The 13,849-nt window shown below is 38.3% G+C and overlaps 1 protein-coding gene across 2 annotated transcripts in view; it reads right to left on the bottom strand.

Annotated features, from left to right (window-relative positions):
- Positions 1–13,849, bottom strand: part of CMKLR2 (chemerin chemokine-like receptor 2) — a 49,101-nt gene that overhangs the window by 15,000 nt on the left and 20,252 nt on the right. The gene's annotated exons all lie outside the window — the stretch shown is intronic.

Consider the following 13,849-nt stretch of genomic DNA (forward strand, 5'->3'; position numbering starts at 1 on the left):
GCCTGTTAATTTTTTTTTTCTGTTGCCTCCTCCTAGTTCCAACTTGCCATGAGCTTAATTCCACTTACAGCCAGAAGTACCAGGTAGCTTGATGCACTGAAAAAGTATTGGGACCCAGGAGAGATGGTTTTAAGTTTTTGTTTTGTATGTCACTAGCTTGTATACTTGTGGAATCTGATCTTCCTATTTGAGGCCCCAATTGTGTCATGTGGAAAATGCAGGTGGCATCTAGTTATTTTTGTTGTTTTTAATTTAGCTTTTTGGGTCACACCCAGCGATGTACAGGGGTTACTTCTGGTTCATGCACTCATGAATTGCTCCTGGCGGTACTTGGGGGACCATATGGGATGCAGGAATTGAACCCAGTTGGCCGTGTGCAAGGCAAACACCCTACACGCTGTGCTATTGTTCCAGCCCCAGGCCTCTAGTTTTAAACTTTTATGAGGCCCTCCCGTTGATCGTCGATTTGCTCGAGCGGGCCCAGTAACGTCTCCATTGGAGACTTTGTTGTTACTGTGTCTGGCATATCGAATACTCTCGGTAGCTTGCCAGGCTCTCCGAGAGGGGCGGAGGAATCGAACTCGGGTCGGCCATGTTGGCTGCGTGCAAGGCAGACGCCCTACCCGCTGTGCTATCGCTCCAGCCCAACTTTTATGAGAAGTAACAAAAATAACAAAGATGGTAGGACAACGTATTGTAGTTCTTTTCTTATTTTCCATACCCCCAAGTAGCACCAAATTCAGCGATCTGTAGAAGTGAACATTTAAAAATCTGTTTTCTAGTAAAATATATATTTTGGGACAAAAATATGGAAGAAGGCCCAAACCAAAAACTTTGGCAAATTAAAAACATTTTGCAAAAGAAAACAAACCACTTCATGGTTATTTTTCCCTTTCTCATTTCTCCTAGGGAAAAAAAAAGAATGAGTTTTAAATCATTGGTTTGTTGGATTGACTTAAATAGGGCAATGTCTTACTGCCTTCTCTTTTTAATCCCAGGAAAAGAATTATTCAGATATTTCAGGTTTTGAGTGAACCAGACTTGTGTAACAATTTAGCTCTCCTGGGATTTATTTCCATCTCTTAGATACTAGAACCACCCTAATGAGTCACATTTTGTAAAGTGTAACATCTGTGAAAAAAGGTTACAAACACTAAGCAGACCAAAACAGCTGTAGAATGCAGGGAAGATAGAATCTCCACTTTTTTTTTTTCACTCCCTTTCTTTCTCATTTTCCTTTGTTCCTCCAGGGATCAGAGAGCAGAGCTGCCAGACTCAAACTGTGGAGTTGTAGGAAAGTGCTCGGGGCATAAAGGACTCTAGGAATTTGTATTCAAGGTCAATGTTGGCAAGGCTTCAAGACATGCGGTGAAGCCCCTGGACCACTCCTCCAGCACCTGCATCCCTACTTTCTAAATTGTTCTTATATTATATTTTTGGGCTGGAGCAATAGCACAGTGGGTAGGGAGTTTGCCTTGCATGCAGCCAACATGGCTGACCCGAATTCGATTCCTCCTCCCCTCTCGGAGAGCCTGGCAAGCTACCAAGAGTATCTCGCCCGCACGGCAGAGCCTGGCAAGCTCCCCGTGATGTATTCGATATGCCAAACACAGTAACAAGTGTCACAACGGAGATGTTACTGGGCCTGCTTGAGTAAATTGAAGAACAACAAGAGGACAGTGACAATGACAGTGATATTATGTTTTTATATCTAGGACATAGGAAGAGAAAATATTGGTGCACATGGCACAAACTTTCTATTTTCTTCTTTCTGAAAAGAAAGGTCAAGGGTGGGGGGGGTGGAGTTGAAGGAGAAAAGAACCAGGTTCCTATCTTTATTTGTTGTTGTTATTTATCACATATTTTCTTTAAGAAGTCAAAGTCAAAAACATCACTTCAAATCTTAAGTCTGACTTTCTGAAACTTTAAGAATTTGTGTCGCCAGTTGAAAAGTTTATCAACTCTAAGCTCATCTTTAAAACCAGCTAAGAAGCGCCAGAGAGATAGTATGGAAATAAGGTGCTTGCCATGCATGCACTGAACCCAAGTTTGATCCAAATGGTCCCCTGAGACCCACCAAAAGTGATCTCTGAGCACAGAGCCAGGAGTAAGCCCTGAGCACCACCAGGTGTGACCCCGGTGGGTCAAGAAAAATAACAAGCTGAAAAAGATCCAACTACTAAAGATAGAACCACTAACAACTACTAGGACTTTAGGGAGAGCATCTACTTTAATGAATATAAAATAATTTATACCTAGTTCAAAGAAAGAATGTAATTCAGGAGATATATTTGAAAAGCTTGTTCAGAAGGTGACATGAAATACCAGGAGACAGAAAAGATGAGAGAAAGACTGAAATGCTAGAGAATAAAGCTTAAGTTTATCAGTTTCAAAAGGAGAAAAAGCCTTGAGTTAACAAGGTGGGTAAAACAAGGTGGTTACATTCAGAATCTACTTCATACTAGGGTGTTTTGAGCATATCATAACAGAGGATAAGAACAGAAAGCTCACCATCTTCCCTACCAGGAGAGAGGATGAGTGATGTGGTTGTCATTCAATTTGGTGACCCTCAGAGCTTCCAAATGTCCTCTGGCAAGAAGGACATCTATTGTTCTTTTGTGATAACATTCAGATTATAAGATTATAAGACACTTTGCAAAATTAGGAAATACTTCTAAATTTCTCAGGGCTGGAGAAATTACTATCTTTTAGGCAAGTGGATAAGGTGCTTGCCATGTACATGGCTGACCCATATTCAATCCCAGGCACCCCATTATTTTTCAATAATGCTATAAATAAAAACCTTAGAGTAAAATTAACTTTATGTTATTGGGGGAAAGATTGGTACACACCCAGCATTGCTCAGGGTTTACTCCTGGCTCTGCACTCAGGGATCACTCCTAGAGGGGCCCATCCCCAAGTATCATGTGGGGTGCCGGGGATTGAACCTGAGTTGGCCACGTGCTTGGCAAGAGTCCTTCCTGCTATACTCTATCAAATACCTAAAAATTAATTTTAAAGAATATGGACATTGGGAGATTTGGGGGAAGAGAGGTGGAAAGAATCAACAACTGGGAAGTATGGAAGTCCTAAAGTGTTCCTTTAGGACTGGGGTTCCTAAAGGAAAGAGTCACTGAGGGCTTGTTCCAGTCTGGCTCTGAGACTTACTAATATGAAAGGACAGTGGGATATCCCAACAATGCTACCACTGCAGTCTGTGGAATCCTGGTCCTTCTATATTTAGATAAGAAATGGCAGTGTAATGTCGATCCTTCTCAAGATGACAGAGGGAGGGTTACAGCTTCAAAGCTGGGGTGGAGTTGTTTTTGGCAATGCGGTACTCGATATTCTAGGTATTCTTTTTAAAAGTTTGCTACAAAATCTCCAAAAGCACTGGGCTAAATACACATTTTTTAATATATCTGAGCTGGCAAGAAAGTCAAGAAAATCCTTACTGGTCTGCATTGAAACAGGAGGAAAGAGGAGCAAGGAACCAGAGGGTCCCCAGAGCTGTTGGCTACCCTGGCACACAAAGGGCCATTGCAAAGCACACAGATACAACGGAGCACCCAGGCTACAAGACTGTATGGCCAGGGACCCCTGAATTAAACTGAAATTATTGAGTCAGAAAAAGATAAAAAGAAAAAATATATGGTAAGTAACTCTCCCTGACTACTTCAACTTTAGTGCTAGGTCAAAGTTTAAAAAAAAAAAGTATGCCCTGCAACTTTGTGATGTGAATTTTTTCTTCTGTCAATTTATAGCTTTAAAAAAGCCACAAGATGAGTGGCTAAGATGTGCTGAGGAGTAGAGCACCTGCTTTGCATGTGTGAAGCCCTGGGTCTGATCCCTGGCACCATACACACATATACAAAATTCTAAGCTTAGAATAGAGTTTAAATAGTCCTGAATCATCAGTGTCCTTTGAGCTCCTGCCAAAAAGCAGGGGGAAAAAATCGTCTCTGTAAGAACACATTTTCAACCTAGGTCTCAAATCCTGGATGAAGTTCAAGTGAACATAAGCTCATGACTAAAAATAAAAGTAAATAACACGAGAAAACAATACCATTAGAAAGAATAAACAGAAAAAACTAGCAACAGAATTAGATTGACAAAGTATTTTCAGATACTGAGTTAAAATCAAATGAAGAATTAAGTACATTTATATGTTTATATACCAAATAAGAATTGAAACAGCTAATGAAAGACAAGTCACTATTAAAAAATGACTTTCTGTTTGTTTTGGGGTCACACCAGGCAGTGCTCATGGGCTACTCCAAGCTCACTGCTCAGAATTGACTCCTGGCAGTGGTCAGGGGACTACATAGTGCCAGAAATTGAAAACGGTCACCTTCATGCAAAGCATATACTCCAGCCCTTTGAACTATCTCTGTGAACTACCAGTCAGATTTTATTCAAAATAAAGTAAGATTTTTAAAAATTATAAATTTAATATTTCAGATTTAATTCAAAGCTAGAAACAATGGTGAGGGGAAAGGTAACCATGTGAATTAATAAAAATAAATACAATATGATAATAATAGACAGTTATTTTTTGGGTTGTTTAGTTTGGGGAGTTATACCAGGTGGTGCTCAGGGTTTATTCCTGTCTCTGAAACTTAGGGATCATTCTTGGCTGTGTTGGGAAACCATATGGGATGTTGGGTATTGAACCTAGGTTGGCCATGTAAAAGGCAAACAACCTACCCACTGTATTCTTACTCCTGCCCCAATAATGTATAATTTGTAAAGTTAAAAATAATGAGAAAGAGTCAAATATAGAACAAAAATTTAATATCTAATAAATGGAGAAGCTCAGCATTAAAGTATTATTAATCAATTTACTCCTCTAGAAGAAGGTTAATTTAGTGGTTAAGTTTAAACATTTATAAGTTAAGCATGTATGTTATAATTTCTTGAGTAATACACAAATGATAAAAATGGAGTGTGCAACTTCCAAACTTGTAGAGAATAAAAAAAGAAGATATGTACAAAAGAGGTTAATAAGAAAACACAAACTAAGGTGTTAGAAACAAATGTCGATGTATTGTTAATCAAATAAGTGTAAAATGACAAACTTATCTAATAAAAGAATTGCTGTCATGAATAATATACAGAATCTACTAGGATTTTGTTTAAATGAGGACACAGAAGCACACAGTAAAATAAGAAGTTAAAGGATGAAAAATGAGAAGCTGGGCAAAGACCAACAACAGCAAAATTATTGGCAAAACTGTGTTAGTATCAGAGAAAATCAACTTCAAGGTAAAATAGAGACAAACCTGTAAGGAAAGTAATAATTCAAATTAAATGTTTAGAAAAGGTCTCAATTGGGAGTTAATGAATGCAGATGAACATCATGGATAGTTATTATCAACATCCAATACTAAGCAGACTAGTGACTTTCCTCCAGCATTACTGAGGATCTCAATCTTTAGAAAAAGCAGTCATAAACCATAATGCCCAAAATGAAAGAGAGGGGTGTCGGGAAAGAAGTGCCTGACACAGAGGAAGGAGGGATGGGGTGGGGTGGGGAATAAAACTGGGGACACTGGTGGTGGGAAATGTACACTGGTGAAGGGATGGGTGTTGGAATATTATATAACTGAAACCCAATCACGAACAACCTTGTAACTAACTGTGTATCTCACTGTGATTCAATAAAATATATATATATATTAAATAAATAAAAAGCAACCATTTTTTAATGAGTCCTTGGATGATTACCTTGATATTGCTGTAGAACTAACTAAAACCATAACCTGGTAATTGGATGTTTGGGAAAAGAGAATGAATTTGCTCAATCGACTATCAAAACAAGATCATGCAAATCCAAACGGAAAATTGGAAACAGTGACATCCTGAAAGTTACGTAAAGGAATGCCTGTTTGGAACTGTGTCTATGTATAATACCCCTCACATGACTCTCAACTCTATAAATCTACAAACAACAAATATAGAAACTTGGATGTTGAATAATTGTTTCTAAGAGTGTTTCAAAAACCCAAGATATTATATCCCATCATTTGGACTACCTTTTGTTTTCTGCATAGTCATTAAATGTCTTGAAATCACTAGTGAGAAGAACTGGGTATAGATCATTCTGGATTGTTAGAGAGAAGGAAGACTTTGGAAATAAGTAGCACTACCTTGTCCCATCAGTCTCTGTTCAGTTGGCTTTATTCTTCACCCTCCCCCCACTACCCCAGTACATAATCTGGATAACCTCAGAATTTCCAGTTTGAGGGCAAACCGTCTTCAGTTTGGTGATTTCTCCTTCTACCTGCTCTTATTTGCTATTGAATAGCTCTGGCAATTTACTTGTTTTTTATCCTTTTCAACCTTACCATTCGATTTACTTCTTTATTATCCTTTTCAACTTTACCATTTGATATAGTTCTTTCAGTTCTGTTTGTTGTTTGTTTGGTCCACACCCTACTATCTTCAGGGCTTATTCCTGACTCTGGGTCCAGAGGCCCATTTCTTGTTCTGGGATCAAATCAGGGTAACTCACAAGCAAGTATCTTAACACTTACACTATTTCTCTAGCTCTGTAGTTCTTTTCACATAATTTTAATGATTATTTTTCTATTTATATTCTCCATTTGGTGAGACAGCATTCTCATTCCTTCCTCTGGTTCTTTTTTTTTTTTTGGCCAGAGGTTGGTGGTGGGGGGAGCACACTTAGTTGTGTTTACACCTGACTCTGGGCTCATCTTTTACTTTTCCACTTACAGAATAGTTTCTTTTGGTCCATTAAACATATTATTGTTATCACTATTTAATTTGGGGGCTATACCTGGCTGACTCAAAGCTTACTCTTGGCTCTGTGCTCAGAAAACACTCCAGTGGTGCCCAAGAGACCATACATGTTGTCAGGGATAAAACCCGTGTCAGCACAGGCAAGTCAAACACCTTATCCACTGTAATACTGTACTATCTCTCCTGCCCACACTGAACATATTTAAAATCACTTATTGAAGAACTTTGTTTAATCAGTTAAATATCTAAACTTCCCAAGTACAGTTTCTAATGACTATTCTCTGTTTTTTCCCTTCTGTTTATGGGTTATCATTTCTTTTTGTTTATTTAGGTTTTGGGGACAAATGCAATGCTCAGGGCTTACTCCTGACTCTATGCTCAAGGATCACTCCTGTCAAGTCTTGAGGGAACAATCTCTGGTACTGGGGATTGGGCCCAGACTGGCCATGTGCAAGGCAAGCACCCTACCTGCTGTATTATCTCTCTGGCCCCAGGATATAGTTTCTCATCTGTTTACATGACTAATTTCTAGACATTGAAGATAAAGACAGTTAATTCTGGAAATCAGTCTTCTTCCCAGGCTTTGTTGCTATTGCTGTTTGTTGACATTATTTTTTATTTTGTTTGTTTGTTTGGTTTGGTTTGCTTGCTTTCTTTTTTTTAAGGAATTTTTAACCTAGTTCAACAAAGTCTTTCTGCATTGTATGAACACTGAAGTTTCTCCCTAGTTTGTTTACAGTAGGCTTATGATTGGAAAGAAATTCCCTAACATGTCTGAGCTATTAAATTTCCCAGTCTTTTGGTGAGGGGCTCTGTGGGTATGCATGGTGCAGTTTCTACTCTGCCTTAATTTTTTCTTTCTACCTACACAGAGCCTCGAGCTCACCCAGAGGTAAGAACTGAATATCTTTCCAGATCTTTCTCAGCAATGCACAGAGCCCTAGCGTGAGTGCCCCCTTCTACGAGGATGAGGCCTTCTTGATACCAGGTACATGTCAGGAATTCTACAACTCCCCTCTGTTGTCTCATCTCTCAAGTTTTTCCATTTAAAACTTTTTACTTATTTCAATGGTTTTCCCCAACTGGTTATTCATAGCCCCAGATAATTGCAAAGTTAAGTGTTTCCCCAACTGGTTATTCATAGCCCCAGATAATTGCAAAGTTAAGTAATTGCCTAAAATTGCTCTTGACAAATGCTTATGAGGAAAAAAAGCATTTTATACTACACAAGTTCTAAGTTAGGTCAAATACAGATAATTTTGTAATTAGGTTTTCTAGGGAACCACAAGATAGGTCACATAACATTCTCTGGAAATGAAGCTCTCAAGGAGTTTCAACTCCTTATTGCTTCTTCCAAGGGCTTGCATATTACTGGTCCTCACTGGGGACAGAGGTTGTTAGTTTTCAAGAAGAACTTTCTTGAAAAAGTTTAAGGGAGAGCCCAGGATGAGACTGGGACAACCTAAAAAAAAAAAAATTCTCATTGCTTACATTGGATGGAGTGTTTATTCTTACTTTTATTTGGATTGTTGGTGGTTGTTATTCGTGGGGGGCCACTCCCAGCAATACTCAGGGTCACACCCAGTTCTGCTTAGAGAGGCCATGTGGTGTTGAAGATCAAACCCAGGGCCTCACACATGTAAATCAGTGTCTACTTGCTTGAGCCATATCCTCTGTTTTTTTGTTTTTGTTAGCAATAAATTCACTCCAGATTGTTGCTACAAACATTTGAGTTATTTTCAGAGTACTGAAATTGTTTATGACCAATTGTCTAGTTTCTAGTTTTTCTGTTTTGTTTTGTATTTTTGTTTTGTTTTATCTTTTTTATTGGGGGGGCACACCATCAGTACTCAGAGGCTATTCAGGAATGACCCCTGGCAGTGCTGGGGCCATATGTAGTGCCAGAAATTCAAACCAAGGGTCTTTGGGATATAAGGCAAGCACCCAACCCCTGTACTATCTCTCTGGCTCCGTCACTAGATTCGGTTTTTTGTTTTGTTTTATTTTGTTTTGGTTTTGGGTCACACCCAGCAATGTTCAGGGGTTACTCCTGGCTCTGCACTCAGGAATCATCAGGAATCACTCCTGGCGGTGCTCGGGGAACCATATGGGATGCTGGGAATCAACCAGGGTTAGCTGTGTGCAAGGCAAACGCCCTACCAGCTTTGCTATCACCCAGCTCCCTAGATTCTAGTTTTTTTTTTTTCTTTTTGGGTCACACCCGGCGATGCTCAGGAGTTACTCCTGGCTCTGCACTCAGGAGTTACTCCTAGCAGTGCTGAGGGGACCATATGGGATGCTGGGAATCGAAACCGGGTTGGCCACGTGCAAGGCAAACGCCCTACCGGCTGTGCTATCTCTCCAACTCCTAGATTCCAGTTTTTATGGAAAAGATTTCCAAGGTCATTACTCCCCCATTTTTGTGAATTTCGCCTGGTAGAGTTTGGTTAGACTCTGTATATTTGAAAACTACTAGGACCCTGACCTGCTGGGGCTCAAGTTCTGTTCTCAGGGATATCCCCAGGCACTGCCCTCAGGGCTATCTCCTGGTGGTTCTTAGCCACTGACCAAAGCCTCACTGGCAACAACCTTATATCCTATATTGCCTCACTGGCCCCATTTGGTTGGTTTATGAGACCAAGTGACCAATATATCCAGGGATAGGGTCAGGTTTAGTATTAAGGTAAGAGTTATGGTTTAGGTTTAGAATAGAGTTAAGGATAGAGTTTAGTTTGGGCAATTATTAAAATTGAGAAGGAAAGTAAGGATTCAGTCAAATGGTAAATTTGGGTTTTGGTAGAATTAGGAAAAGGATAGGATCGGGGCTAGTATTAGGGCTAGGGTTAAGATTAGGTTTGGCATACTGAGGGGGCAGAAGGGAAGTTGGGGATGTTGGAAGAAAAATGGACACTGGTGAAGGAATTGGTGCTGGAACATTACATATGCCTGGAACTTAATCATGAATAATGTAGTTACTTTGTAATTCACAGTAATTCAATTAAAATATATTTTTAAAAAATCTTAGGGATAGGGAGACATAGAATTTGGTTTTTCTATGGTTAAAGCTGAGAATGAAGGCTAAAATTTGAGTGAATGTTAAATTTAGGGTAATTGGAAGGGTTAGGCTAAGGCTAGGGTCAGGGTTAGTATTAGGTTTGAGTTTAGGATTAGAATTAGTTTTAGAGTTAGGGCTAGACCTAGCTAGATCATACCAGGTTTGGGTATGGTCAAAGTTGAGAATGAAAGTTAGGATTATGGTGAATGTTATATTTAGAGCAATTGAGAGGGGTACCCAAGGCAATGGTCAAGGTTTAAATTAGAGTTAGGGGTGGGATAGGGATAGATATAGGATTTAGGTTTGGTCATGGTGGAATTTAAGAATGAAAGTTAAGACTAGAGTGAATGTTAAATTTAGAGTAATAGGTAGGGTGAGGCCAAGGTTAGGGTCAGGATTAGTTTTATAGCTACATTAGGGTTAGGTTAAGAATAAGGATAGAGCTAGGGCTTAAGTTTAGCATGGCCAGAATTGAGAATGAAAGTTAGGATTAAGGCAGAGGTTAAATTTAATGTATTTGTAGGGTTAGACCGAGGTTAGGCCAGGGTTAACAATAGGGTTCGGATGAAGTTTAGTGTAAAGGTCAGGAGTTAGAGACAGATATAAGATTAGGCATTATGTCAAGTAAAATAAGTGAGTAAAAGAAAGACTGAATTATTTCACTCATATGTTGAATTTAAGGAAAAAAAAGCAAATGAACAAAATAAAAACAAATAACAAATTATTATATACAGAATTCATTGGTAGTTACCAGAAGAGAGAGGTTGGTGTTGAGAGAAGCAGAAAAATTGTTATATATTATTCTATATACCAAATATATATATATAATATATATATACTAGACTTAGAGGTTCAGAATAGTAGCAGTGCAGCTTATTTTCTCCTGGCTTGCAAGTTTATGGTCACATGTTCAAAAATCCAGCACTCCAGATGCACCAAGCATTGTCCTGCTTAAAATTTACCTGTTCTTGGGGCTGGAGCAATAGCACAGCGGGTTGGGCATTTGCCTTGCACACAGCTGACCCGGGTTCAATTCCCAGCATCCCATATGGTCCCCCAAGCACCACCAGGAGTAATTCCTGAGTGCAGAGCCAGTGAGTAACCCCTGAGCCTCACTGGGTGTGACCCAAAGGCAAAAAAAAAAATTACCTGTTCTTTATTATAATATATGCTACTCAGAACATAAATTTTTTATTACTATACACAAAAAATTAAGATATTTTATAGTAAAGAGATTTCTCACTTCTTTTAATTTCAAGGAATATTCATAATTTGGATGAAAAATTAATCTTATAATTTAATTTAATTAATTTTTTTAGGTTTTTCAGCCACAAATGTCAGTGCTCAAGACTTACTTCTGTCTCTGTGCTTAGGGATCATTCCTGGAGGGACTCAGGGGGCCATATGGGGTTCCGGGTATTGAATCAAGATTGTCTGCATGCAAGAGTGCAAGACAAGTTCCCTATCCACTGTATCTCCAGACCTATATAATTTAATTTATTTTTTTAATAATTTAATTTTAATAGCAGAACCTTTGTCCAGGAGAAATGAGAAAGGAGAAATAAGAGGAATGAGGCATGAGAGTTGTCAAGTTGGTGCCCAAATGACAAACTTTGAAGCCATTTTGACTGATACTAGGCAAACATGTCATTATTTTCCATCAGAAAGTTTACAAACAACTTAATTAGTAGATATTAATTAAAGAAGTCTACTTGGAAATAAACTGAAAAGATTCTTATGTCACATGCTTTTTCTATTTGGAAACAGTAAATGAGTTATAATATTTTAAGAAGATTAGCACTGCTTGTAATGAGAGGGTTATACTGAAAGGACGAAGAGGTTTCAGTAACTCTATAATATGATTATGATACAACATGCTCTGGTACGCTAAGATTATGTGACTTTTAACATGTTGTGTCCTTACTAGCAAAATTTAAGAAACCTAAACAGCTTTAAAATTTTGTTTCATTCTTAGAGAAAATGTAAAAAAATCTGACAGTGTATGTCACACGCATATATAAATCTGTTAAAAACTACATTTTATAGATATGTAATACAATTAGTATTATAGTTGTATTTCTTTACTTCTTTGTTTTTTCATAATAGATAAATGCAGGTCTCCCAGTTACTACTCTAGCAAAGATAGCCCATATTTTATTTATTTTTATTTATTTATTTTTCAATTTTTATTAGAGAAACACCATGAGGTACAGTTGTAGGCTTGCAAATTTTTGTGCTTGGGTTTCAGTTATACAATGATTGAGTACCCATCCCTCCACAGGTGCCAATTCCCCACCTCCAATGCTCCCAGCATCCCTCCCACCCCCCCCACCTCTCCATCCCACCCCACCCCTGTGGCAGGGCATTCCCTTTTGTTCTCTCTCTCCTTTTGGGTGCTGTGGTTTGCAAAAGAGGCATTGAGTGGGATAGCCCATATTTTAAAAAACTATCTGTATGGGTAGTTGAAGTAATCAGAGAAAAGGCACATACTGTTTTCTTTACCACTTGTGACTTTGTTTTTTGATTTTACAATACCCAGGGAAATAGTAAGTTCTGAAGACATTGGACTCCGTTCTTTTAGAAAGTCTTTTTTCATGTTCATCTGCGTTTAGAGTCCTGTTCTCAGAAAACTCAACCTGTAGCAGGAGTTAAACATGAGATAGCTTCCAAATGAGGAGCAATGGTTTTAATTTCTAGGGTGGGGGGGGGTGTTTGTTTTTGTTTTTCACTTTGGCTTTTGTTTTTGCAGAAATGGCAAAGTTATTAAAAATAAAGGCGATGGTATGCCCCAAATTAAAGCAAACTGTAATGTAACATATAAAACCAGACCACATCTTCTACTGAAGGGAAATACGATGATTGGATTCCTTGACAAAAATTTTAAATGTGAGTTGTAGATGAGATTAAAAGTATTGCATAGATTAAAAATCCCCAGTCATGGATAGGTAGGAGAATAGCCATGTTCTAAGGTAATGGACACTAAAATATGCTGAGAGAAGGGGGCAGAATGCATGTAACATCCTATCAAATGGTTATACAATACTTAAGAGTGTAAAAGCAAATCAGGGGGCTGGAATGATAGTACAGCAGATAGGGTGTTTGCCTTGCAAGCAGCCGACCTGGGTTCAATCCCCGGCATCTCATCCTCAAGCACCATCAGGAGTAACTCCTGAGTGTAGAGCCAGGAGTAACACCTGAGCATTACTGGGTATGACCCCCCCCCAAAAAAAAGCGCAAATCAGGTAAGATTTTAACTATTGGTGAGTTGATCATATTAAATGTTTAACCACAGAAAGAGAGATGACAGAGAAAGAAAATATGTAAGTATTCTTTATACTTCAAACTTCTCTGGAAGCTTCAGGTTACTTTCAAACAAAAGCATTTAAACATATAAATAATTACAGATCGGTCAGATGTAGTAAAATATTTACAATTGGATTACACATAGATCATTGTTCTCTATTCTATTCTTTCATTTTCTCTGAATATCTGAAAGTTTTTATAAAAATTGGGAGCAAATACAAGCAAGGTGTTTACTATGGCTTAACTCTTTTTAACTCACTGTGGTTTTATTTCAGCATTTAATGGTTACCTTAACTGTGATTAATTGAGCAAGCATACTAATTAGATTTTTAAATGTTCCCCTCCAGAAATCAAACTCTTTAAATTATTAATTTACTTCTTTCTCTAAGAAATTCCAAACTTTATTTAAAAAAAAAATGAAAAGATTCTCTGCAAAGCCCTTTATTGCTATAATGTTCTTTGGGGGAGGGCTGTACCGGAGTAGTGCTCCTGGGATACTCCTGGCAGTGCTCAGGAACTGAACCCAGGCTTCTGCATGTAATTAAAGGACTCCAGCACAGTAAGTCATCTCCACAGTCCCATAAGAATAATTCTTAGTGCATATAATATGAACAGTAAGTATCTACTGAAAGAACAAATGAGAAAAAAATCTTAAAATAACTATGATCTTCGGAAAGGCTAATAATATGCTTAATACTAAAATCAACTCCTATCATTATGCTCAGAATG

This window comes from Sorex fumeus, unplaced genomic scaffold (genome assembly GCF_029834395.1).
Source record: "Sorex fumeus unplaced genomic scaffold, SorFum_2.1 ptg000014l, whole genome shotgun sequence".
Lineage (NCBI taxonomy): Eukaryota > Metazoa > Chordata > Mammalia > Eulipotyphla > Soricidae > Sorex > Sorex fumeus.